At 46.8% G+C, this 26607-nt stretch overlaps 1 protein-coding gene across 1 annotated transcript in view; it reads left to right on the top strand.

Annotated features, from left to right (window-relative positions):
* LOC141584432 (phospholipid phosphatase 2-like) overlaps window positions 1-26607 on the top strand; it is a 34133-nt gene that overhangs the window by 5850 nt on the left and 1676 nt on the right. The window lies entirely within an intron of this gene.

Genomic DNA, 26607 nt, shown 5'->3' with positions numbered 1-26607 from the left:
TGCAGCATCATGAATGCCCTTGTTTTGAAAAGTAGTAGTTAGTGTCAATTACTACTTATTATTAGTACAAATAAGTAAGCAGATATTTAAAAAAATTTATAATTTTTAAATAAAGGTTTTATTTTAAATTGGTTTTAGATTCACACTGAAATTGGGAGGAAAATGCAGATTTCCTATGTAGACCCAAACTAGTTTCCCCTCGTATTAACATATCAACATGTGTCAGATACGTTATTAACATTTTTTTTTTGAGATGGAGTCTTTCTTGCTCTGTAACCTAGGTTGGAGTGCAATGGCACGATACTGGCTCATTGCACCCTCTACCTCCCATGTTTAAGCGATTCTCCTGCTTCAGCCTCCCAAGCAGCTGGGATTACAGGTGCCCACCAGCACGCTTGGCTAATTTTTTGTATTTTTAGTAGAGATGGGGTTTCGCCATGTTGGCCAGGCTGGTCTGGAACTCCTGACCTCAGATTATTTACCCGTCTAAACCTTCGAAAGTTGTGGGATGACAGGCATGAGCCACCATGCCCAGCCTACTATCAGTATATTTGCTTTGGTTAGGTATCTGTTCAGATATTTACCCAGTTTTAAAATCATGTATGTATTTTGTAATTATCTTCTCACATCTCTCTTGTCTTTTTGTTCTCTGAATAGTTTTACACAGTAGAATACTTAGTTTTATAAAGTCTGTGTTATCAATATTTTCATGAATTGGCATTTGATGTTTTATGTTACAACTCAACACCAAACTCAATGTCATATAGATTTTCTTTTAGATTTTTTATAGTTTTGCATTTAAAATTACAGTCTCTGGGCCGGGCGCGGTGGCTCAAGCCTGTAATCCCAGCACTTTGGGAGGCCGAGGCAGGTGGATCACGAGGTCGAGAGATCGAGACCAACCTGGTCAACATGGTGAAACCCCGTCTCTACTAAAAATACAAAAAATTAGCTGGGCATGGTGGTGCGTGCCTATAATCCCAGCTACTCAGGAGGCTGAGGCAGGAGAATTGCCTGAACCCAGGAGGCGGAGGTTGCGGTGAGCTGAGATCGTGCCATTGCACTCCAGCCTGGGTAACAAGAGCGAAACTCGGTCTCAAAAAAAAAAAAAAAATTACAGTCTCTGGACTATTTTGAGTAGGTTTTTGTTTTTCTTAATTTGTGTGTTTATTCATTTTATTCTACATGGCTTCCAAAGTCTTCCATCACCGTCTTTGGGAAGGAATGGCTATAGCGGGCTTCATTTTGGTTTGAATTTCTAAAATTATTACATTGCGTAAACTCAATATTGAATTTTATAGGTATTTCAGGACAGCCAGGTGGGGTTGCACGTCCACCTAGAAACTGAGCAAGAGTGTCTGTGCTGAGCTCTGGCATCACCAGAGGGTGCATGAACCCACCCCTGACCAACTTCCCTCTGAGGTGCCAGAAGTGGCAAGGAGCTTTATCTTCCTCAGGGCAGCATGAAGGTCGTGTCAACTTGGTGTTATTCATTGGTGAGTAACAAACTTCCTGTCCAAAGCCCTGACTGCAGAGGAGAGTGTCTTTAGAGAGTACTCAGCAGAGGAAGGAATTCAGCTAGACAAAGGAAACCATCAAATCCACTGTTTTGACTACACTCTGATCTTGTCAGTGTACAAGACACAGTGGCTGCTAATAAGTATTCTCACAGTGGTCTGTAATATAGTAATCACACCGTGCCCTAACACCAGTATAATATTCACACCATGTCCTAACACTAATATCCATATCATGCCATAACACTAATATATCCACACAGTAGCTTCTAATACTAGTAAATACAGTAGTATCTACTAAGTGAACTCTGTTGACATGGAGACTTTTATAAGGATTTCACAGCTTTGGTTGAACTATAGCCTCTATAATGGATTTTGATGAGGTCTTTGCTTTCCTGGCATGGTATTGATATGGTTGTTCTAAAAAGTAGTTTGCTTTCCAATAATGTCATACTTATAGGAATCTTCCAATAGCAGTACAAAGTATAACCTGTTTCTTCTCTTAGATTTTGCAGCAGTTGTTGCTGTACCAGATTTACAATGTCCCAGAAAATACTTCAGTATATTTTGCCCAAAGTACACTCTCCCAGGTAACCACCACATAACCCCTAGATCAGGAAATCAGCACGGTTTCTACATGATAATTCAGTCTACAAACTCATTTCACTTTTACCTTCTGCACCACCTGGGAGTATGATGTGTTTTTCATTGTTCTGATCCAGTTTTCTTTTCCTGGCACTGTGACCCAGACTTTCCTGCATATTTGTCACCTTGACACACTTAAAGAGCATACAAGTTTTTGTTTGAACACCTGTCTTCAGTTCTTTGCGGTATATGCCGAAGAATGGAATCATTGAGTCATATGGCAAATCTATTTGCAAGTGTTTGAAGAAACACCAAATGATTTTACACATAGGCTGGACCGTTTAATACTGTCAGAAGCAGTGTTTATGGGTTCAAGTTTCTGCACATCTTTGTCAACTCTTTTTTTTGTTTTGCTTTTTAGTATAACTATTCTAGTGTGAAATTATTTGAATTTTTTTTTTTTTATTTAGACGGAGACTTTCTCTGTCGCCCAGGCTGGAGTGCAGTAGCACCACCTCGGCTCACTGCAAACTTCACCTCCCAGGTTGAAGTGATCTTCCTACCTCATCCAGCTAAGGAGCTGGGATTACAGGCACATGCCACTATGCCCAGCTAATTTTTGTATTTTCCATAGAGACAGGTGTTCTTCATGTTGGTCAGGCTGGTCTTGAACTGCTAACGTCAGGTGCTCTGCTCGCCTCAGCCTCCCAAATTGCTGGGATTACAGGAGTGAGCCACTGCACCCTGCCACTCCCAGACATTTTGGTTTTCTTTCTTTTTTCTTTTCCAGATGGAATCTTGCCGTTTCAGCCAGGCTGGCGTGCAGTGGCTCGATATCAGCTTACTGCAGCCTCCACCTTTTGGGTTCAAGCAGTTCTCCTGCCTCAGCCTCCCAAGTAGCTAGGATTCCAAGTGCATGCTAGCAGGCCCGGGTAATTTTTGTATTTTTAGTAGAGACAGGGTTTTGCCACATTGGCCAAGCTGGTCTAGAACTCCTAACCTCAGGTGATCTGTCTGCCTCGGCTTCCGAGGTGGGTGGATCACGAGGTCGAGAGATCGAGACCATCCTGGTCAACATGGTGAAACCCCGTCTCTACTAAAAACACAAAAAATTAGCTGGGCATGGTGGCACGCGCCTGTAATCCCAGCTACTCAGGAGGCTGAGGCAGGAGAATTGCCTGAACCCAGGAGGTGGAGGTTGTGGTGAGCCGAGATCGCGCCATTGCACTCCAGCCTGGGTAACAAGAGTGAAACTCCACCTCAAAAAAAAAAAAAAAAACAAACAAAAACAGAATTCAAATATAACTTAATCCGTTATTACTAAAAGAATGCTCAACTCAAGGGGACACAGGTCACTCATTTTGACTTTATCAGCTGTGGCACTTACAGACAACTTTTTGAAAATACACAGCTTAAACTGTCCGTGCTTTAAGTGCTAGATAAGTTTTTAAGAATACAGAGCTAAAATGGTCCCCGCTTTAAGTGCTTTAGGAAAATGGATTTCAGGCAAGGCCAGGCACGTCGATTTCAGAAAAGTCGATTTCAGACAAGGCACATCGATTCCAGAGAAATTGATTTCAGGCAAGGCCAAGCAAGTCGATTCCGAAAAAATCTATTTCAGGCAAGGAAAGTCAATTCCAGAAAAATCGATTTCAGACAAGGGGCGGCAAGCAGATTTCAGAAAAATCGATTACAGGCAAGGCTAGGCAAGTCCATTTCAGAAAAATCGATTTCAGACCAGACAAGTGGATTCCAGAAAAGTCGATTTCAAAAAAAAAAAAAAAAAGGCAAGGCAAGTCAAATCCAGGAAAATGGATTCCAGGCAAGGCCAAACAAGTCGATTCCAGAAAAATCAATTTCAGGCAAGACAGGTCGATTCCAGAAAAGTCGATTTCAGGCAAGGCCAGGCAAGTGGATTGCAGGAAAATGGATTTCAGGCAAGGCCAAACAAGTCGATTTCAGAAAAATCGATTTCAGGCAAGTCCTGCAAGTCGATTTCAGACCAGAGAAGTAAATTTCAGAAAAATCGATTGCAGGCAAGGCCAGGCAAGTCGATTTCGGAAAAGTCGATTTCAGATCAAGTAAGTGGATTCCAGAAAAATCGATTTCAGACAAGGCATGTCGATTCCAGAGAAATGGATTTCAGGCAAGATCAAACAAGTACTTCCGAAAAAATCGATTTCAGGCAACGCAAGGAAAGTCAATTCCAGAAAAATCGATTTAAGACAAGGGGAGGCAAGCTGATTTCAGAAAAGTCGATTTCAGGCAAGGCCAAACAAGTCGATTCCAAAAAAAAAAAAATCGATTTCAGGCAAGGCCAGGCAAGTCAATTTCAGAAAAGGTCGATTTCAGACCAAACAAGTGGATTTCAGAAAAATCGATTTCAGACAAGGCAAGTCAATTCCAGAAAAGTCGATTTGAGACAAGTCGATTTCAGAATCGACAAGGCAAGTCGATTCCAGAGAAGTTGATTTCAGACAACGCCAAACAAGTTGATTCCAGAAAAGTCAATTTGAGAAAAGGCCAGGCAAGTTGATTCCAGAAAAGTCGATTAAAAAAAGGGTTAGGGTTAGGGTTAGGGTTCGGGTTCGGGTTCGGGATTAGGGTTAGGTTTAGGGCTAGGGCTAGGGCTAGGGCTAGGGCTATAGGACTTAAAGCAGGAACAGTTTTGGCTGTGTATTTTGAAAAAGTTGTGTGCTCTACAAAGAAAAAACAACTTTTGTTGTTCCTTTTGGTCCCTAGGAGAAATGGGAGTCTTTTTCAGAGAGCACAGGAGACACGTGAGTCCTTTGCTGTCCTCTTGTCTGCCTCTAAGGGTGAAATGAGAGTGTGAAGCACTTTGGGAGGTGGCCAGGCACACAGCTTGGATGGCTGCAGAGCAGAGCTTCTCCCTGGAGGCGTGGTCCCAGTCATCATGAGCCATGTCTGAAAGAATTAATCACATTTTATATGCAAGCTCTCCATTTGACTGTGCTGTTATTTTTAATGAGAGCATCATTGACAATGCTTTAACCTGATAGCCCTGCCTAATTTTGTTCTACGTAGTAATGAGTGGGCTTGAGGGGGAGGCAGCATTGGGGGAGAAGGAGGGAGAATGGACATGTGAATTAGGGAAAGGTGTCTCTTCCTTTGCAGCATGGATGACTTCAAAGCCCTCCTCATACTGCTAAGTATCTGGCAAGTATCTGGCTGGACACTACCAGTTGTGTGTTTAGACTGTGTGTGTGTGTGTGTGTGTGTGTGTGTGTGTCTGTGTGTCTGTCTTCAGGAGTGAACAGCATCTCCTTCCTGTGGTAGCATGTTACTCAGAATCTTGGATAACCCCCAGCCCTCCGAAAAACACAATACATGTATATTTTAAGGAATTTTATCTTGATGATTAGTGAGAGGGTGGTAATTGAAACGAGCTCATTTCCTATTGACCACTGAGGTCAGCTCACCTTTGCTGAAAATGGTTCTTGACTCTTACTTTGTAGCAGTAACTCCTAAGTTAATCAATCCTTTTCAAGAGTTTCAGGCTGAAAGTCCAGATCTCTCAGGTTAGACCCAGTGTTAAAATATTACCTGGGCAAATTCTTGTTAGAGACAAGGGGCCAAAGACTGTTCCGATGTCTTTTAATGTTGACTTCAATCCAGTAAAGCCCTTGTTAAGCTATTTACCTGTGAAACTGGGCCTTGGGGAGGCAGTGCACCCTTTGAAATTAGAGGTCAGGAGATTTGGATTTGATTTCTAGCCCTCTGCTAGTGAGTCAGCCACTCACTTTCAAGTGACAAGCCTTAGGTGAGTCCCTTTCTGTCTCTGTTTCTCGATTTCTGTGCAGGGATTTATGTGGGCCAGAAAAGATCCCTCTTCCAGCTCAGTGCCTGGTTTGTTGAGTATACTTGTCAATCTGGACTTTAATACACCTATGGTTTTGGATTAACTCTATTACCTCTGCTAGAAATTAACACAGATAATTCACAGTTGACTGACAAGAATGAGAGTCAGTTCTAAAGAATTCAAATAGAACTTAATCCTTTATTACTAAAAGAAAGCTCAACTCAAGTAGACACAGATCACTCATTCTAATTTCATCAGCTATAGCACTTAGAGACAACTTTTTCAAAATACACAGCTAAAACCGTAGCAGCCCCCCAGGCCACCCTGGCTGCTAGGGATTCCTTGGCTAGGAGTCTGTGCCCACACACAGCCCCTGGCCCACCCTGGCTACTAGGGACCCCCTGGCTAGGAGGCTGTGCCTGCACCCCTCGCCAGAGGGCCCATAGCAGCCCCCGGCCCACCCTGGCTATTAGGGACCTCCTGGCTAGGGGGCTGTGCCCACAGCCCCATCCAGAGTGCCCGTAGCAGCCCCCCAGCCCACCCTGGCTCCTAGGGACCATCTGTTTTGAAAATGTTGTGTAATATGATACTCAGAACCATATCATAGGGAAATCATAATGTTATTCTGGTTTTTTTTTTATATATTAAGCACAATAACACTAGTTCTATTTACATCTCTTTGATATTGACAAAAATGTCATCCTTACCTTCCTTGACATTAGGATTGACAGCACAGGGGTTTTTCACCCCTTGCAATGTTTAATTCAATATAATTGTTTTTTTTTTTTTGTGGACATTAGTGACCGTATCAGAGCTTGATGTACACCTCTTGCCATACAGAGAGTATTTCCCTATGGGCAGTAACATCATCCTCTCCTTCCCTGGATATTAGGAACAACATCACAGGACGGGTGTACAGCCCCAGTCACATTGTGAGTATTATTATCTGTAATCCCTTAGTTATTAGGAACAATATCACTGGGGGTTTGTGCGCTTCCTGAGATACTTGGAGTAATATCCTCTCCGTTTTTGGATGTGTTAGAAACAATATTACAGTGGTGGTGTACACTTCCTGTGATATTCAGGGTACTCTCCCCAGGATATTAGTAACTACATCACAGAAGCGTTGTACACCGCCTGTGATAATGGAACAGTCACAGAGTGTACACTTGCTTTCACAATGAGAGTAATACCTACTTAGGATATGATGGATAATATCACAAGATATACACACATGGGTGTATACCCACCCTGATATTAGGAATAATTTTTATCTAATATACTAAAAATAATATCCCAGAATATACTCATAATGTGTACGTTTATTGGGATGTTACAATAAATGTATATAATACGTACCATATGTACCTTTACTGTGATGTACATATGTGTACACAAGACATGTGTACAATAAATGTACATAATCTGTACAATATGTACATTTATATGCACATGTGTATGATATATACATTATTGTAATATCACAATGATATATGTAATTACAATAATATATATACAATATGTAATATCATGGTAAATATACAGATTGTACACATTATGTACTTTTAATTTATTTTGGTATTACAATATGTAACTGTGTACATAATGTACATATGTACTATATGTACATGTGTACATATGTGTGCACATTATGTACATTATGTACAGCTGTACAATATATACACGTTTACATAATGTGCACATTATGTACGGATGTGCAATATGTACACATATGCGTAATGTACACATGTTCACGTATACATAATGTACACATTATGTACATATGTACTATATATACACGTGTACCTAATGTGCACATTAGGTAGAGATGTACAGTATGTGCACATTTACATAATGTTTACATTATGTACAGATGTACAGTATGTATGCATGTACATATAGGCGCACATTGTGTACATATGCACAGCCCCCTAGCTCAGTGAGCCAGAGGATGCTGCATTGCCCTAGTTGCCAGCAGGGAGCATCTTGCCACTGCAGTGTGAGCAAGAGGGCCCTGCATTGGTCCGCCGCCAGGAGAGGGCGCCCAAGCCCGCCTTTTCAGAGTCCTGAGGCTCTGCCCCCCGAGGTGCATCATCGCCGCCCACGCGGTCTGCAGAGTTGTGTTCTCCTCAGTGTTGACCTGGGGGCACTTGGAGGTGGAGCTCCGTCCTCCTCAGCACAGACCCCGGGGCTCGGGTCTCACTGTGGGAGGGCCCTGCCGTGGCCCTCGTCGCCGGAAGAGGGCGCGGGCACATCACCGGGAGTGAGAGGGCCCCGCACTGCCCGGCGGCCGCCAGCAGGGGGCGCCCGGGCCGCCTTTTCGGACGGCGCCACAGTCCCGGCGTGCCTTGCGTCATGGCGGCCTGCGGAGTTCCGTCGTCCTCAGTGCAGACCTGCGGGGCCCCGTGAGGGCGGAGCTGCGTTCTCCACAGCACAGACCTAGCGGGCACAGCCTCACCTGGGGACGACTCTGGGCCGCGTCCACAGTGAGTAAAATCCTTCCTGTTTGCAGCCTGACTGCTTAGGGTCGGAGACTAGTAGGAAGATCTCGGGGTGGAAACCTGGACACCAAAAGCCCCTCGGAGTCCTGCGCCACGAGGTTCTCCCAAGCCAAGGCCACGTGGCGGCAGTGCGAGGTGCACACCGCAGCCTCGGAACACAATGGCGTGTTCCTAAGGCAGCTGTGACATCCGGAATGTGAATACCACACCCGCAGTGCTCGTGTAGAAAACAGCTGTGATGCTGATGCAAGGCCTCCGTCCGCGCGTTACTGTAAAGTCCGCGCTGCTCCTGCGGCCGCCATACAGCAGTTTGAATCATCAACAGTGACATATCAGTGCAAACGCAGAAACCAATGTATGCTCAGGGCTTTGGGTGAGGATTACGGCTACAGGTTAGGGTTAGAGTTTGGGGTTACCGGTTAGTTGTTAGGATTTAGGGGTTAGAGAACTTTAGGCAAAATAAATTTAGTTTATTTAAGCAAAGGAATGATTCGTGAATCACACCTGAAGCACCAGAATGGAAAACAGGGCTTGGGACTTCGAGCTGTTAGTGGTGGCAGCTAAGTGAGGTTTCTCCTTGGCTCCAGGTAGGCGACTGCCTGTTGTGGGGATGGTTCCCTCAGCATCAACAGTCATAAAGCCAACTAGCAGCTGGGTTTATTGTCATTGACGGGTTGGTTTGCTCATGTTTTAAAGTCAGTTTTAATGCCTCCAATTCAGTTTCCATTTGCTTTGCAAGACCTCAGGCTGACGGCTTCCTCCTGTTTTGCTTTAACATGTCAAAACTGTAATTCATTTTCATTTTACTTTACTGGCATGAATAGCAGTAAATTCACATTTTTGTTGTTATTCAGAAAGTCAGTTTAATTGGCAACCTATTTGTGATGGTGCATAAAATAATGTTTGTTAATCATTAGCATCTTAGATTAGATGAAATATGTTAACTCTATTAAGCTTTGTTATTAAACCAAAACAGGAGTTGACTTTCTATTTTTTTCTTCTAGGCTTTAACCATTTAAAATACACTCAAGCATCTTCTATTGATGTGAATTCTTTCTGAGAAATTTGTCCTTGGTGATTTCATCCTTGTCTGAACACCATAGAGTGTCTTTTTAAATCCTAGATGGTATAGCCCACTCCACACATAAGTTATATGGTATAGCCTATTGCTCCCATGCTACAAACCTGTATAGCACATCTCTGTACTGAATGCTGTAGTCAACTGTCACACCATGGTGACTGTGGATTGTGATCCCAAAATATCTGAGTCAGGTCTCAGTCAAGTAGAAATCTTATTTCACCAAGGTTAAGGACACGCCCATGACACAGCCTCAGGAGGTCCTGACAACATGGGCCCAAGGTGGTCAGGGTAGAGCTTGCTCTTATACATTTTAGAGAGACAGGAGACACCAATCAATATGCATAAGATGTACAGTCATTTGGTTCAATGAGGAGGAACAACTGGAAGTAGGAAGTGGGGGTGCTTCTAGGTCAGAAGTAGATAAAACACAAGGTTTCATTCTTTTGAATCCTTGATCAGCCTTCCAGTGAATGCAATTTAGTCTGGTTCAGTGAATCTGCATTTTTACATATACAGTAGGGCAGAGGAATAGTGTGATCTTGGCCCACCACAACCTCCGCCTCCCAGGTTCAAGCGATTGTCTTGCCTCAGCCTCCTGAGCAGCTAGGATTACAGGCATGCACCACCATGCCTGGGTAATTTTTGTATTTTTAGTAGAGATGGGCATCCACCATGCCCAGCCTACTATCGGTATATTTGCTGTGGTTGAGTATCTGTTCAGATATTTAACCAGTTTTAAAATCACCTATGTATTGTGTAAATATCTTCTCACATCTGTCTTGTCTTTTTATTCTCTGAATACAATTTTCCACAGTAGAATATTTAGCTTTATAAAGTCTGTTATCAATATTTTCATGAATTGGCATTTGATGTTGTGTGTTAAAACTCAACACCAAACCCAATGTCATCTAGATTTTCTTTTAGATTTTTTATAGTTTTGCATTTCATATTACTGCCTCTGGACTATTTTGAGTAGGTTTTTTTTTTTTTTAATTTTGTGTATATATTTATTTCATTCTACATGGCTTCCAAAGTCTTCCATCACTATTTTTGGGAAGGATATGGCTACAGTGGGCTTCATTTTGGCTTGAGTTTCCAAAATTATTACATTGAATAAACTGAATATTGAATTTTATAGGTATTTCAGGACAGCCAGGTGGGGGTGAACATCTGCTGAGAAACTGAGTAAGAGTGTCTGTGCTGAGTTCTGGTGCCACCAGAGGGTGCGTGAACCCACCCCTGACCAACTTCCCTCTGAGGTGCCAGGGCAGCACAAGGGTTGTGTCAACTTAGTCTTGTTCATTGGTGAGTAAAATGCTTCCTTTCCATGGCCCTGAGTGCAGAGAAGAGAGTCTTTAGAGTACTCAGCAAAGGAAGAAATTCATCTAGAAAAATGAAATCTCCAAATCTCATCATTATGACTACACCCTGATATCATTGTCAATATCCAGACACAGTGGCTGCTAAGATATGTTCTCACAGTGACCTCTAATATAATAATCACAGCATGCCCTAACATTACTATGATATCCATACTGTGCCCTAACACCAATATATTCACACCATACTCTAACGCTAATCTGATATCCACACCATTGCTTCTAATACTAATGTAATACTATCCACATGGTTCCCTGATGTTAATGTAATATCTGCACTGTTCACCAACACCAATATAGTATGTACACCATGTCCTAACACTAATATCCACACTGTGCCATAACACTAATGTATCCACACGGTAGCCTCTAATACTAATAAGTATAATAATATCTACTAAGTGGAGTCTGTTGATGTTGAGGCTTTTATAAGGGTTCACAGCTTTGGATGAAGCATAGCCTCTATAGTGGATTTTGGTGATGTCTCTGCTTTTCTGGAATAGTATTGATATGGTTGTTATAAAAAGTAATTTGCTTTTTTTTTTTTTTTCTCTGAGATGGAGTTTCGCTCTTGTTACCCAGGCTGGAGTGCAATGGCACGATCTCGGCTCACCGCAACCTCCGCCTCCTGGGTTCAGGCAATTCTCCTGCCTCAGCCTTCTGAGTAGCTGGGATTACAGGCACATGCCACCATGCCCAGCTAATTTTTTGTATCTTTAGTAGAGATGGGGTTTCACCATGTTGACCAGGGTGGTCTCGATCTCTTGACTTCGTGATCCACCCGCTTCGGCCTCCCAAAGTGCTGGGATTACAGGTGTGAGCCACCGTACTTGTCCTATTTATTTTTATTTTTATTTTTGGAGGTGCAGTCTGGCTCTGTTGCCCAGGCTGCAGTGCAGTGATGCAATCTTGGCTCACTACCTGCAACCTCTGCCTCCTGAGTTCAAGCGATTCTCCTGCCTCAGCCTACCGGGTAGCTGAGACTACAGGCACCCTGCCACACCTAGCTAATTTTTGTATTTTTAGTAGAGACAGAGTTTCACCATGTTGCCCAGGCTGGTCTTGAGCTCCTGAGCTTAGGCAATCTGCCCACCTCAGCCTCCCAAAGTGCAGGGATTAATTACATGTGTGAGCCACCATACCTGGCCCACAAATGCATGTAATACACCTACCCTACCAAGCATTGGATGTTAGCCCAGCCGACTTTATGTTGATAACAAACCGAGCAGTACTAAAAGGAGAACAAAACCCACTCACCCTTCCCCAGCTTGGATCATGACTTTGACATTTCAGGGGTCTGGCCTTCATGAATGTTTGTAGAAATAGATAATAAACTTGGATAAATGTACCACCTTTAAGTGTACAATTCAATGGCGTTTGGTAGATTCACAATATTGTGCAACAATCACTACCATCTGTTTCTAAACTTTCTCATCATCCCAAACAGAAATGCTGTCCTCGTGAAGCAATAGTTTACCTACTTTTAAATTTTTATTTAATTATTTATTATGAGACCGAGTCTTTCTCTGTCTCCCAGGCTAGAGTACAATGGTGCAATCTCGGCTCACCGCTACTTCTACCTCCCAGGTTCTAAGCAATTCTCCTGCCTCAGCCTCCGGAGTTGGGATTACAGGTGCATGCCACCACACCCAGCTAATTTTTGTATTTTTAGTAGAGATGGAGTTTCACCGTGTTGGTCATGCTGGTCTTGAACTTCTGACCTCATCGTGATCCATCCACCTCAGCCTCCCAAAGTGCTGTGATTACAGGCATAAGCCACCATGCCTGGCCTAAATTTTTTATTTTTTAAGAGATGAGGTCCTGCTTTGTTACCCAGGCTGGAGTGCAATGGCATGATTATAGCTCACTGCGGCCTCAATCTCCTGGACTCAAGTGATCCCTCCTGCCTCGGCCTCCCAAGTAGATGGGACTACAGGTGCACACAATTGCACGTGGCTAATTTTTATCTTTTTTATAGAGACAGGGTGTCACTATGTTCCCAGGCTGCTCTCAAACTCCTGGGTTCCAGCAATCCTCCCACCTCAGGCTTCTGAAGTATTGGAATTAAGGGCATGAGCCACTGCACCTGGCCCTCATGCAATTTACTGAATACTATACTAAAACAGACAGATTGTATCGGTACTGGGAGCATAGTTTCTACTGAATGTGGTCATTTTTGTGCCATTGTAAAGTCAAAAAGTTGTGTGTCCATCTGCACTTGCAACTACTGGTAGGCTTAGACACTTGAATTTTAGATCCAGAAACATCCAGACAGTTCCTGCTGGGTGGGAGAAGGCCGTAGGAGTCAGAGCTCTTAGCTGCTAGTGAGAGAAGCCCACTCAGGCTGAGTTTAAAAACTGAGGCCGGGCACTGTGGCTTATGCCTGTAATCCCAGCACTTTGGGAGGTTGAGGTGGGTAGATCACCGAGGTCAGGAGTTTGAGACCAGCCTGACCAACATGATGAAACCCTATCTTAATAAAAATACAAAAATTAGCCCAGCTTGGTGGCACGTGTCTGTAGTCCCAGCTACTTGGGCGGCTGAGGCAGGAAAATTGCTTGAACATGGGAGGCGGAGGTTGCAATGAGCCGAGATCATGCCATTGCATTCCAGTCTGGGTGACAGAGCAAAACTTCATCTCAAGGAAAAAAAAAAAAAAAAAGGAAATGAATGTATGGGCAGCTGAGAAGGATCGAGGAGACACAGAGACTAAAGATGACAGGCAACCAGCTGGACAGCCGCAGCCTCATCAAGCCCAAACATGCAGAGACTGGCCTAGGGGGTGTCACAGAAATAGCCAGGCATGGTGGCTCATGCCTGTAATTCCAGCATTTTAGGAGCCCAGGTGAGCAGATCACTTGAGACCAGGAGTTCAAGACCAGTCTGACCAATACGGTGAAATCCTGTCTCCACTAAAAATACAAAATTAGCCAGGTATGGTTGCAGGTGCCTGTAACTCCAGCTACTTGGGAGGCTGAGGCAGGAGCTCTGCATAGAGAAAATATCACTGCAGAATTGTGAATGAGTGTCTCTCCTTTTGGGGGCAATGTCAGGGGATTTCTAGAATCTAGGAGCGGGCACCAAGCATGTGGCTGAGAATCCTGGACAGCTGCAACATCCAGATGTACTTACCAGAGGAATCCGGGATGTGCCTGGCTGGGGTATCAACAAAGCCATCAATTCTAGCTGGCTGTTGGTGTTGATGCTATACATCCTGTATATGAATTCTCCCATCAGAAACTCGATCTAGTTAGAAAGGCAAAGAACGACAATCATGCTCCCGTTCCCCAAAGGAAAGGGCAAGGAGGCGGGAAGGTGGAAGGGAACTTCCTGGTGCTGTGGCCTGAATCTCCACTTGTGCTGCTGTCTTCCCCACTAGGCTCTGTACTTCCAGAAGGGGCTGGAGATGGGCACAATGTGAGCCCCTCCCTTCTCTCCAGAAGTGTTCCTAAACCCTGATATTTACAGTAATTGCTTCTTTCTGTTCCTCTTTTTTTTTGAGGCAGGTTCTTGCTCAGTCACCCAGGCTGGAGTGCAGTGGTCTGATCATGGCTCACTGCAGCCTTGACCTCTTGGGCTCAAGTGATCATTTCCCCTCAGCCTCCTGAGTAGCTGGGACTATAGGTGTGCACCACCATTCTGGGCTAATTTAAAAAAAGTTTGTTTTTTCCTGTAGAGACAGGGTCTTACTATGTTGCCAGGCTGGTCCCAAACTCCTGGGCACAAGCGATCCTCCCTTCTAGGCCTCCCAAAGTGTTTGGTGTTACAGGTGTGAGCCACCACACCTGGTGTCTTTGTGTTTCTTTAGAGTAGACGTCCTAGTATGCATCTCTAGCCCATAACCATTCCCCAGCATTGTTATGTCTTTTAAGTCTCTTTCACTCTCCAAGTTTGTTGGCTGGGTGAGTCCTCACACCTGTAATCCTGATGTGATAGGATCATTTAAGTTCAGAGGTTTGAGACCAACCTGGACAACACTGGGAGACTCCTGTCTCTACAAAACCTAATTTTCTTCTTTTTTTAAACTCTACCCAGGCTGCAGTGCAGTGGTGTGATCTCACCTCACTGCAACCTTCGCCTCCTGGGTTCAAGCCATTCTTCTGTCTCATCCTCCCAAGTAGCTGAGATTATAGGCCCATGGGACCATGCCCAGCTAATTTTTGTACTTTTAATAGAGCCGGGGTTTCACCATGTTGGCCTGGCTGTCCTCAAACTCCTGACCTCAGGTGACCTGCCCATCTCAGTCTCTCAAAGTGCAAAGATTGGAATCACAGGTGTGAACAATCATGCCTGGCCAAAAACTAAAATTTAAAAAAAGACACAATTTATAAGTTTCTCCTGTATTCCTTTTTCTTTTTCTTTCTTTCTTTCTTTTTTTTTTTTGTGAGACGGAGTTTCGCCCTTGTTACCTAGGCTGGAGTGCAATGGTGCCATCTCGGCTCACCACAACCTCCGCCCCCTGGGTTCAGGCAATTCTCCTGCCTCAGCCTCCTGAGTAGCTGGGATTACAGGCATGTGCTACAACACCTGGCTAATTTTGGTATTTTTGGTAGAGATGGGGTTTCTCCATGTTGGTCAGTCTGGTCTCAAACTCCTGACCTTGTGATCTGCCCACCTTGGCTTCCCAATGTGCTGGGATTACAGGCCTGAGCCACCTTGCCTGGCCTCTCCCTTTTCCTTTCTATGGATTTTGGAAGACTCCACACTGTTGGGCCTGTAGCATTTCTCAAAGTCTGGATTTCCCTGGTGCAGGTGAACCCATTCTCTGTCTTTTGTATTTGTGGCATATTTGCAGCTGGATTTATGCTCACCCCATTAGAGTTTGATCGTGTTGGCAAGATTCAGTGGGTGATGTGATTGATCTCTTATTGGTGATGAATACTATCCTATTGTCTCTCTTATTTTGTTAATTTTTTAAATTAGTTTTTTAGAAATAGGGGTCTCATTTGGTTACCCAGGCTGGAGTGCAGTGACTCCACCATAGCTCCCTAAAGCATCAAACTCCTGGGCTCAAGTGATCCGCGCACCTGAGCCTCCTGAGTAGCTGAGACTACACACACCACACTCAACTTTTTTTCTTTTTTGAGATGAAGTCTGTCTCTGTTGCCCAGGCTGGAGTACAGTGGCGTGATCTCAGCTCATTGCAAACTCCGCCTCCCAAGTTAATGCAATTCTCCTGCCTCAGCACTCTGAGTAGGTGGAATTATAGGCAATCACCACCACACCCAGCTAATATTCATATTTTTAGTAGAGATGGGCTTTCACCAAGTCAGTCAGGCTGGTTTGAAACTCCTAAACTCAAGTGATCTGCCTGCCACAGCCTCCCCAAGTGCTGAGATTACAGATGTGCCATTGCACTGCACCTGGCCAATGTCCAGCATTTTCTTTTTATAGACTGAGTGTTTTTTTGTCACCCAGGCTGCAGTGCAGTGGCGCAATCTCGGCTTGGTGCAATCTCCGCCTCCTGGGTTCAAGCAATTCTGCTGCCTCTGCCTCCTGAGTAGCTGGAATTACAGGCACCCGCCACCACACCCAGCTAATTTTTGTATTTTTAGTACAGATGGGGTTTTGCCATATTGGCCAGGCTGGTCTTGAACTGACCTAGTGATCCACCCACCTCAGCTTCCCAAAGTGTTGGGATTCCAGGCGTGAGCTACCACGCCTGGTACCTAATTCCTATTCACTGGTCATGGATGGGAGCTATGGAACCTTTCCCCAGAATACATGCTGGCCCCATCAGAACATCAGGGTTCAGTCTCCTAAGAGATGTTCCTCTGTTTGTGCTACACACCCAAATAGTCCATCTCAGTCCACTGTCAGACAACTTCCAGGAATGACAGTGGCTGTAGTCTAGCTGGAAAAACACTGAAGTAGGAGTCAGCAGACCCCGGGACCCTCTTGACTCAGCCACTAACAACTTAATGTGGCCTTGGGGAAAAAAAAGCTGGAGCGACCATGCCTGTAATCCCAGCACCTTGGGAGGTCGATGTGGGAGGATGCTTGAGCCCAGGAGTTTGAGAGCAGCCTGGGCAACATAGCAAGACCCCATCTCTACAAAAAATTTCAAACATTTTTCCAGGTGTGGCAGTGTCCCCCTGTAGTCCCAGCTACTCAGGAGGCTAAAGTGGGAGGATCACTTGAGTCCCGGAGGTCAAGACTGCAGTGAGCCAAGGTCATGCCACTGCACTCAAGCTTGGGCTTCAAAGTGAGACAGTCTCAGAAAAAGAAAGCTGGAGCTTTTGTTTCACATTTTTAAAAGGTAAATATTATCTCCTTTATGGAGTTACTGTGAGGATGGAAATGCAATTATTTCTTTTCCCTCCCCTTTTAGAAATACAATGCGATAGGCATAGTGGCCAGGTGAGGTGGCTCATGCCTGTAATCCCAGCACTTTGGGAGGCTGAGGTGGGTGGATCACCTGAGGTCAGGAGTTCAAGACCAGCCTGGCCAACATAGTGAAACCGTGACTCCACTAAAACTACAAAAATTAGCCCAGCGTGGTGGCATGTGCCTACAATCTCAGCTACTCGGGAAGCTGAGGCAGGAGAATTGCTTGAACCCGGGAGGTGGAGGTTGTAGTGAGCCGAGATCATCCCACTGCACTCCAGCCTGGGAGACAGAGCAAGACTCCATCTCAAAAAACAAACAAAAACCAAAACCCGGTGTGGTGGCTCATCCCTGTAATCTCAGCACTTTGGGAGGCCGAGTTGAATGGATCACCTGAGGTCAGGACTTCAAGACCAGCCTGACCAACATGCAGAAACCCCACCTCTACTAAAAATACAAAATTAAGCAAGCATGGTGGCATGTGCCTGTAATCGCAGCTACTTGGGAGGCTGAGGCAGAAGAATTGCTTCAACCTGGGAAGCAGAGGTTGCAGTGAGCTGAGATTGCACTCCAGCATGGACAACGAGAAGGAAACTCCGTCTCAAAAATAATAATAATAATTAGGCATAGGCCCAGCGCATCGGTGGGATTCGAACCCCTGCGCCTCGGGCGGGGGAGACACTTGGAGAGAAAAGCTGAGTCGCATTCTTCCGGACCTCGGGAGACTGAAACCTGTCCCGCGGGTTATTGGGCCAGGTGGGGGAAGCACCTGGAGGCCTCCCGCCAGGGTCTCGGAAACAAAGGCCAAGTGTTTGCTCTGTGGCTGAAGGGACAATGGCCTTGCGGATCTGTCACTGCGGGGGGGCGGGTGTGTGCTCCTCCCCAGCGCGTTTCCTGGTTCTCTGGCCAAGCCCTCTGAACTCCGAAGTAGACCCTTGTTGGGGGGCCAGGGGACAGCACGAGGTCCCCGTGGGGTGTCTGCCAGCCCTGGGCGCCATGTCCCGTGGGGTGTCTGCCGGCCCTGGGCGCCATGTCCAGTGGGGTGTCTGTCAGCCCTGGGCACCATGTCCAGTGGGGTGTCTGCCAGCCCTGGGCGCCATGTCCTGTGGGGTGTCTGCCAGCCCTGGGTGCCATGTCCTGTCGGGTGTCTGCCAGCCCTGGGTGCCATGTCCTGAGCAGCTGTGCTGTCAGTTACTTAAACATGTGTGTGGCACTTTCTGGCAGCCAGGCGCTCAGCAGCATGCAGATAACCGAAACGACTCCGTAAACGGCCTGTGAGGAAGGGGCAGCCGCGCGGAGTCGCCTGCTGGAGGCCGCACAGCCGGGAGGTGCCGCCGGCGTGGGGTTGGGTGTGGCTGCTGCGTGCCAGGGGTGGCGGCCAGGCCGAGGGCACCTCCATCTGGAAGCTGCGGCCTGTCACGGTGCAGTCCACAGGTTCCAGACGGGGCTGGGGGGCAGCGTGAGGGCGGGAAGGCTCCTGGGGGTCAAAGGAAGAGAAGGTTCCTGTTCCGGGGACCCCAGGGTGCGCTTTCCAGGCAGAGGAAAGCCCGGGGCCGGTTGTCATGGGGGTGTCTGAGTCTCTAGCTGGAGTTACTGGGGCAGGGAGGTCGGAAACGGAGGCCAACCGATGTGAGCCTCCGCCTGCTGAGAGCCGCGGGGAGAGGCTGCAGTCCTGTGACCCTGACCTTCCACCGCGGGGCAATTGCAGGAGCCTCCTCCCTGGTCTCTGCCCTCACTCACAGCGGTGCCAGCCACCCCTGCACCCCAGCAGAAGCCGGGCTCTTAACATGGCAACCCCCTCTGTCCCAGCGCTCGCCTCTCCAGGCACCGTCCCAGCTCCGGGCCCCTGCACTGCCCATTCTGTTCTGCAGTCCCACCACCTTTTCTGCCCTGTGAGGCAGACCTCTGCTGTCTTCACTGCTTTATTTCCCCAGACTCAGCCAGTATCGAAGGCGTGCCGTGTCCTAGGACCCTTGCAGCTGGCATGCAGGGAGGAGTGTGAGGCTCCCTGTCCCTCCTCAGACTCTCAGAATTCAGAAGAGCCACGCTTTTTTGTCCTTGCCCTGCTGGGCCAAAGACGCCCTGCCTTCTTTTCTCTCTGGGGTAGACACCCCTGCGCTTTTGATGTGCACTTGCCAAGTGGAACAGGGAGCTGCCCCCGCCCCTGCCCTCTGTAGCTGACTCTGGCTTCCCTGGTCCCTTGGCTCAGCAGGGCCCTGGGAGCCTTAGTGCTATGTGACACCTTCCTTAAGTGTGGAATTCAGTAGAATGTGCCTTTGATCCCTGAGTCACTGTGTGACTGGCATGTGCCCTGGCATGAGAGTCAGTGACGGGCAGGGGCGAGCATTAAGTCAACTCTGCTGTGCCCCTGCTTTCACCCTTTCCTGACTTCTCTGGCCAGCTCTTAGGTTGAAATAAGTCCTGCCTGTTTTAACAGATGTTTATTAAACATCTACCCTGGCCAGGCTCTGAGCAGCCTCCAGGGTCTCTGTCCTGAATACAATAGGCCCCTCCTGGTGCTGGTGGGTGGAGGGGGGGAGATTAAGTCCAATGTCCTACAGGCAACTGCGTAATTCCACATGGGACAAGAGGAAAAAAGTACAGAACTTCCCTTTTATTTTTATTTATTTATTTTCTTTTTATAAATTGAGACAGAGTCTCGCTCTGTTGCCAGGCTGGAGTGCAGTGGCACGATCCTGGCTCACTGCAACTTCCATTTTCCAGTTTCAAGTGATTCTGCTGCCTCAGCCTCCTGAGTAGCTGGATTACAGGCATGTGCCACCATGCACGGCTAAACAGACCTTTCCTTTTGTGAGAGGGACGTGGGTATGGACAGCTGGGAGGGGAGATGAAACTGAGTGGAAGTGAGAGTCACTTGGGTGCCCAGCACCTTGTCTCACACCTGTAATCTCAGCACTTTGGGAGGCTGAGGCTGAGCCTGGGGGGTCGCTCCAGCCCAGGAGTTTGTGACCAGCCTGGTCAGCATGAGACCCCTGTCTCTACTTTTAAAAATAAAAATAAGGTATTTTGGGCAGAGAGAAGTGCTTGTGCAAAGGCCCTGAGGTGAGAGTTTACCCGGTTTGTTCAAGGAGCAGAGGGGAGGGTGTGTGGGGGAGAGGGCCTGGGGAGTTTGTGGTCATCTGAGGACGATGGGAAAGGGGTGTCACTTGGGCCTCCCACGTGCTGTGAGAAAAGCTCTTCCTTGCTGTCAGTGGGAGGCCTCGAGGCAGGGCAGGTGTCGGGCCCCACAGCCCAGCTGGTTGGAGAACATCGCAGCTCCCAAGCCCTTCTCTCCCTCCACCCTCCCTACCCTTCGCTGTCCTGTCGCTGGCGAATGCCCCGTATAAGCGAGGATTTTACTATGGGGATGACTCCATCCGGTACCCCTACCGTCCAGACACCATCACCCTTGGGCTCTGGCCGGGGTCGCCGTCACGGCCACCGTCATCCTTGTAAGGCAGGAGGGGTTCAGAGTGACAGGGAGGGGGGCGGGATGGGGTACAGCCTTACCCTGGGTTCCTGATGGGGGTGGCCTGGAGGTCTGTGGGGGGCTGGGGGACACAGCCTTGTCCTGAGTGGTACTTGCGGGTCATAGGACCCCCCCTTTTGTTTTTTGAGACGAAGTTTTGCTCTTGTTGCCCAGGCTGGAGTGCAATGGCAGGGTCTCTGCTCACTGAAACCTCCGCCTCCTGGGTTCAAGTGATTCTCTTGCCTCAGTCTCCCCAGTTGCTGAGACTACAGGTGAGCGCCATCACACCCCCTAGTTTTGTATTTTTAGTAGAGACGGGTTTCACCATGTTGGTCAGGCTGCTCTTGAATGCCCGACCTCAGGTGATCTGCCTGCCTCAGACTCCCAAAGTGCTGGGATGGAAGGCGTGAGCCACTGAGCCCATCTAGGGTCCCTTTAGAGTCCCCAGGTCTTCAGCAGCCTTGGGGAGGCCTGTGGGGAAAACTGAGGCCCAGTGAGGGCCCACAGGCTGACTGGTCCATTTTAATATGTACAGTTCATTTTTGGTACATCCACAATGCTGTACAGCCATCTCCTCTACCTAATTCCAGAATATTTTCATCTCATCAGAAGGAAACCCCCCAGCATGGGTAACATGGCAAAACACCGTCTCTACGACAAATCAAAAAATTAGGCCAGGCTAGGTGGCTCATGCCTGTAATCCCTGCACTTTGGGAGGCTGAGGCGGGTGGATCACCTGAGGTTGGGAGTTTAAGACCAGCCTGGCCAACATGGAGAAATCCTGTCTCTATTAAAAATACAAAATTAGCCAGGCATGGAGGCACACGCTTGTAATCCCAGCCACTCGGGAGGCTGAGGCAGGAGAATTGCTTGAACCCAGGAGGTGGAGGTTGTGGTGAGCTGAGATTGTGTCATTGCAGTCCAGCCTGGGCAACAAGAGTGAAACTCCATCTCAAAGAAAAAAAAAAAAATTAGCCAGGCCTGGTGGTGTGCACCTGCAGTCCCAGCTACTGGGGAGGCAGAGGCGGGAGCGGCACTTGAACTCGGGAGGTAGAGGTTTCAGTGAGCCAAGATTGTGCCCACCCCAGGCTGGGTGACAGAGTGAGACCCTGTCTCAAAAAAAGGAAAGGAAACGAACTTTTGTACCCATTAGCTGTCACTCCTTCCCCAGCCCCTGGCAGCCGCCACTATCCTATTTTCTGTCTGTAGATTTGCGTGTTCTCAATGTTTCATATAAATGGAATCATACACTATGTGGTCTTTGGCATCTGCCTTCTCTTTTTCTAACTTTTTTTTTTTTTTTTTTTTTGACAGGGAGTTTTGCTCTTGTTGCCCACACTGGAGTGCACTGGTGTGATCTTGGCTGACCGCAACCTCTGCCTCCTGGGTTCAAGCAATTTTTCTGTCTCTGCCTCCTGAGTAGCTGGGACTACAGGCACCTACCAACACACCGGGCTGATTTTGTATTTTTTACTAGAGACGGGGTTTCCTCCATGTTGGCCAGGCTGGTCTCGAACTACTAACCTCAGGTGATCTGCCCACCTTGGCCTCCCAAAGTGCTGGGATTACAGGCATGAGCCACTGTGCCTGGATTCTTTTTCTAATTAAAAAAATGTTGGGCCGGGCGCGGTGGCTCAAGCCTGTAATCCCAACACTTTGGGAGGCCGAGGCGTGTGGATCACGAAGTCAAGTGATCGAGACCGTCCTGGTCAACATGGTGAAACCCTGCCTCTACTAAAAATACAAAAAATTAGCTGGGCATGGTGGCATGTGCCTGTAATCCCAGCTACTCAGGAGGCTGAGGCAGGAGAATTGCCTGAACCCAGGAGGTGGAGGTTACGGTGAGCCGAGATCGCGCCATTGCACTCCAGCCTGGGTAACAAGAGCGAAACTCCGTCTCAAAAAAAAAAATGTTGGGGGGCTGTGCAAGATGGCTCACACCTGTAATCCCATCACTTTGGGAGGTTGAGGTGGGCAGATCACCTGAGGTCAGGAGTTTGAGACTAGCCCAGCCAAAAGTAAGCTGGGTGTAGTGGCGCATGCCTATAATACCAGATGCTCAGGAGGCCCAGGCAGAGAATCAGTTGAACCTGGGAGGCAGAGACCGCAGTGAGCCAAGACGGTGCCATTGCACTCCAGTCTGAGTGAGAAAGTGAGACTCTGACTGAAAAAAAAAAAAAAAAAAAAATTTGGCCAGAAATGATGGTTCACACTTGTAATCCCAGCACTTTGGGAGGCCGAGGTGGGCAGATCACTTGAGGCCAGGAGTTCAAGACCAACCTGATCAACATGGAGAAATCCCATCTCTACTAAAAATACAAAAATTAGCCTGTCCTGGTGATGGATGCCTGTAATCCCAACTACTCAGGAGGTTGAGGCAGGAGAATTGCTGGAACCCGGGAGGTGGAGGTTGCAGTGAGCTGATTGTGCTCCAGCTCGGGAGACACGAAACTCTGTCTCAAGAAAAAAAATTGTTTTTGTTTTGCTCAAAACTATAGGAAAAAAATAAAAAGAAAAGGAAAAAAAAAAGAGGATAAGTGAATAGAATAAAAACAAAGTTGTTTTTGTGTGTTTTTAGTGATTGAACACAGTGTATTCTTGTGTTTTGGAAGTTCATGTTGTAACGTTCTGTCCTCTTTTGCTTTATGTACTTTGGAGTTCTGTGGTTTACTACATTTACATTTATAATTGTATTATTATTACATTTATAATTATAATTTTTACATTTATAATTGCTATATCTTTTTGATAGATTGACCCTTTCATCATCATAGAATGATACATGTGAGTTTTGCCTCAACAATTTTTGTCTTGATGTCCATTTTGTCTGATATTAGTATAGCTATTCTGGCTCTCTTTTCGTTACTGTTTTGCATGGAATATATATTTTTTCCAATCTTGTACTTTCAACCTATTCATGTCTCTGACTCTAAAGTAAGTCTCTTATACTTAGCATAAAATTGGGCCATTTTTTTTTGTATTGTCCTGTCTCTGATTCTTTTCGAGACAGAGGCTCACTTTGTTGCCCAGGCTGGAGTACGGTGATCTCAGCTCCCTGCAGCCTTGGACTCACTCCCAGACCAAGCCATCTTTCAGCCTCAGCCTCCCGAGTGGCTAGGACTGGCCACTACATTCAGCTACTGTTTATTTATGTTTTTTGTAGAAATAGGGTTTTGCCATGTTGCCCAGGTTGGTCTTGAACTCCTCAGCTCAAGCGATCCACCCTCTGTGGCCTCCCAAACTGCTGGGATTACAGGTGTGTGCCACCATGCCCAGCCAGATGTCTGACTTTTTATTTTTTGTGTTTTTCCCCCCCCAGCATATGTTAATCTTTTTATTGAATTAAGGCATTTAACGAATCTCTGACTTTCAGTTGGAGTGTTTAATCTATTTATAGTCAGTGTAATTACTGATAAGGAAGGCCCTCTGTCATTTTGTTTAGGGTTGCTTAGGTTATGCCTTCCTTTTTCAGTTCCTTGTCACTGCCTTTTTTTTTTTTTTGTCTTTAATTTTTTTTTTTTTCTTTTAGTGATGAGGGTCTTGCTGTCTTGCCCAGGGCTTGAACTCCTGGGCTCAAACCATCTCTGCCTTCCAAGTAGCTGGGACTACAGGTATACATTACCACATCTGGCTGGTTTTGCCATTTTTTTTTTTTTTTTTTTTTAGAAATAGGGTCTCACCATGTTGCCTAGGCTGGTCTAGAATGCCTGGACTCAAGCAGTCCTTCTGCCTTGGCCTCCCAAAGTGCTGGGATTACAGGTGTGAGCCGCTGAGCCCATTCAGGCTAAATCATCTTTTTCTCTCTTTTTTTTTTGAGACAGAGTCTGGCTGTGTTGCCCAGGCTGGAGTGCAGTGGTTCGATCTCTGCTTACTGCAACCTCCACTTCCTGAGTTCAAGCAATTCTCCTGTCTCAGCCTCCCCAGTAGCTGGAATTACAGGTGTGTACCACCACACCTGGCTAATTTTTGTATTTTCATTTTTATTATTTTTATTTATTTTATTTTTTGAGACAGAATCTCACTCCGTCACTCAGGCTGGAGTGCAGTGTACAGTGGCATGATCTTGGCTCAGTGCAACCTCTGCCTCCTGGGTTCAAGTGATTCTCCTGCCTCAGCCTTCCAAGTAGCTGGAACTATGGGCATGTACCACCACGTCCTGCTAATTTTTTTGTATTTTCAGTAGAGATGGGGCTTCATCATGTTGGCCAGGCTGCTCTCGAACTCCTGATTTCAGATGACCCACCCACCTTGGCCTCCCAAAGTGCTGGGATTACAGATGTAAGCCACTGTGACTGGCCCGGCTGAATATTCTTAACTGACCTATTTTCTCTGTTTTTTTTTGAGACAGAGTCTCACTCTGTCACCCAGGCTGGCATGCAGCGGTGCGATCTTTGCTGTCCGCCACCTCCATCTCCTGGATTTAAACACTTCCCCTGCTTTAGTCTTCTGAGTGCTGGGATCACAGGCATGCACCACCACACCTGGACAAATTTTGTACTTTTAGTAGAGACAGGGTTTCACCATGTTGGCCAGGCTGGTCTCAAACTCCTGACCTCAGACGAGCCACCTGCCTCAGCCTCCTAAAGCACTGGGATCACAGGCGTGAGCCACTGCGCCCGACCTGTTTTATTTTGTTTTAAACTGTGTGTTTAGAGTATTATAAGGCTACTCTGGAAATAGGATTCTCCCTACTCCCCGGGGTGTGTTGTTGCTGTTTGTTGCAGTGGTTATTTGTTTAATGACTTTTCTGATTGTGAAGTCTCTATCTTTTGTCATGGATGGCCATTTCCTCCGGTTCTTTTAGCCTGGTGGTCAGCGAGTGATAGGACAGAGATGTCTTTAAACATCTGGAACAACAACAACAAAAACCCACAACACCCTCCTAAGTCAGTAGAAGGGGTCTGCATGCCTGTGGGGTCAGCCCTTCCATGGTGAAACAGGTTTTCTCTGCCTTCATTTTCACTTCCTGCTTGTGCAGAGCTGGAAGGCCAGCTGGATGTGAGCGCAGGGCCCTCGCAGGCCTCTCGCAGGCCTCTTCCAAGCTCCCGCACCACTCGGGTCTTGTAGGTTCCAAGCCTTCATTCCCCAGAGCGTTTTATTCCCTGGCCTTTCCTCCTAGGCCGTTTGGCTCCTCTGTTTTTTGCCTCATCTGCTCTCGTGGCCCCAGGCAGCAGACATTAACAAATTTGTTGTAAACGTTTCCTGCAAATGTCCTCCAGGTAGCACCTCAGCACTGGGAGAATGTCCAGTCAGGTGAGATCAAGATCAGCCCTTGAGCCATACCCCTGTCCGCAGTGGCAAATAAGGCCCCTTCTTGGAACCTGTGCTGGGCGTGTGGTCTGTTACCCTCAGGCCACCACAGTCTAAGCAGTGGGAGAGGGACCAGGATGAGTTAAAATGCCACAAAGCTGTTTGTTCTGAGATCCTACTGAAATACCTCTGGTTTTTATTTGAGATGGAGTCTCGCTCTGTCGCCCAGGTAGTGGCATCATCTTGGCTCACCCCAACCTCCACCTCACAGGTTTTCAAGTGATTCTCCTGGTTCAGCCTCCCGAGTAGCTGGGATTATAGGCATGTGGCACCATGCCTGGCTATTTTTGTATTTTTAGTCGAGACAGGGTTTCACCATGTTGATCAGGCTGGTCTCAATCTCCTGGCCTCGTGATCCCCCTGTCTTGGTCCCCTAAAGTGCAGGAATTACAGGCGTGAGCCACCGCGCCCGGCCTCAACTGGATTATGTTAATCAAGTATTCCTCTGGTTCCTGCAAGCTTTTGATTCTGTCCAAAAAAGTTGATTGTGACTTTTTTGCCAGTTTTTTGTTGCTTCCTGTTTTCTGTGTTTCATTCACGTCCTTCACGGGATCTCAAATTTATATAAAAAGAAATCTTCCCTCAGATCCACAGATGGGAGAAAATCCTGAGAAGAAA

This window comes from Saimiri boliviensis, chromosome 5 (assembly GCF_048565385.1).
Source record: "Saimiri boliviensis isolate mSaiBol1 chromosome 5, mSaiBol1.pri, whole genome shotgun sequence".
Taxonomy (NCBI): Eukaryota; Metazoa; Chordata; class Mammalia; order Primates; family Cebidae; genus Saimiri; species Saimiri boliviensis.
The sequence above is the reverse complement of the archived record's forward strand: the minus strand, read 5'-3'. Positions and strand labels throughout refer to the sequence as shown.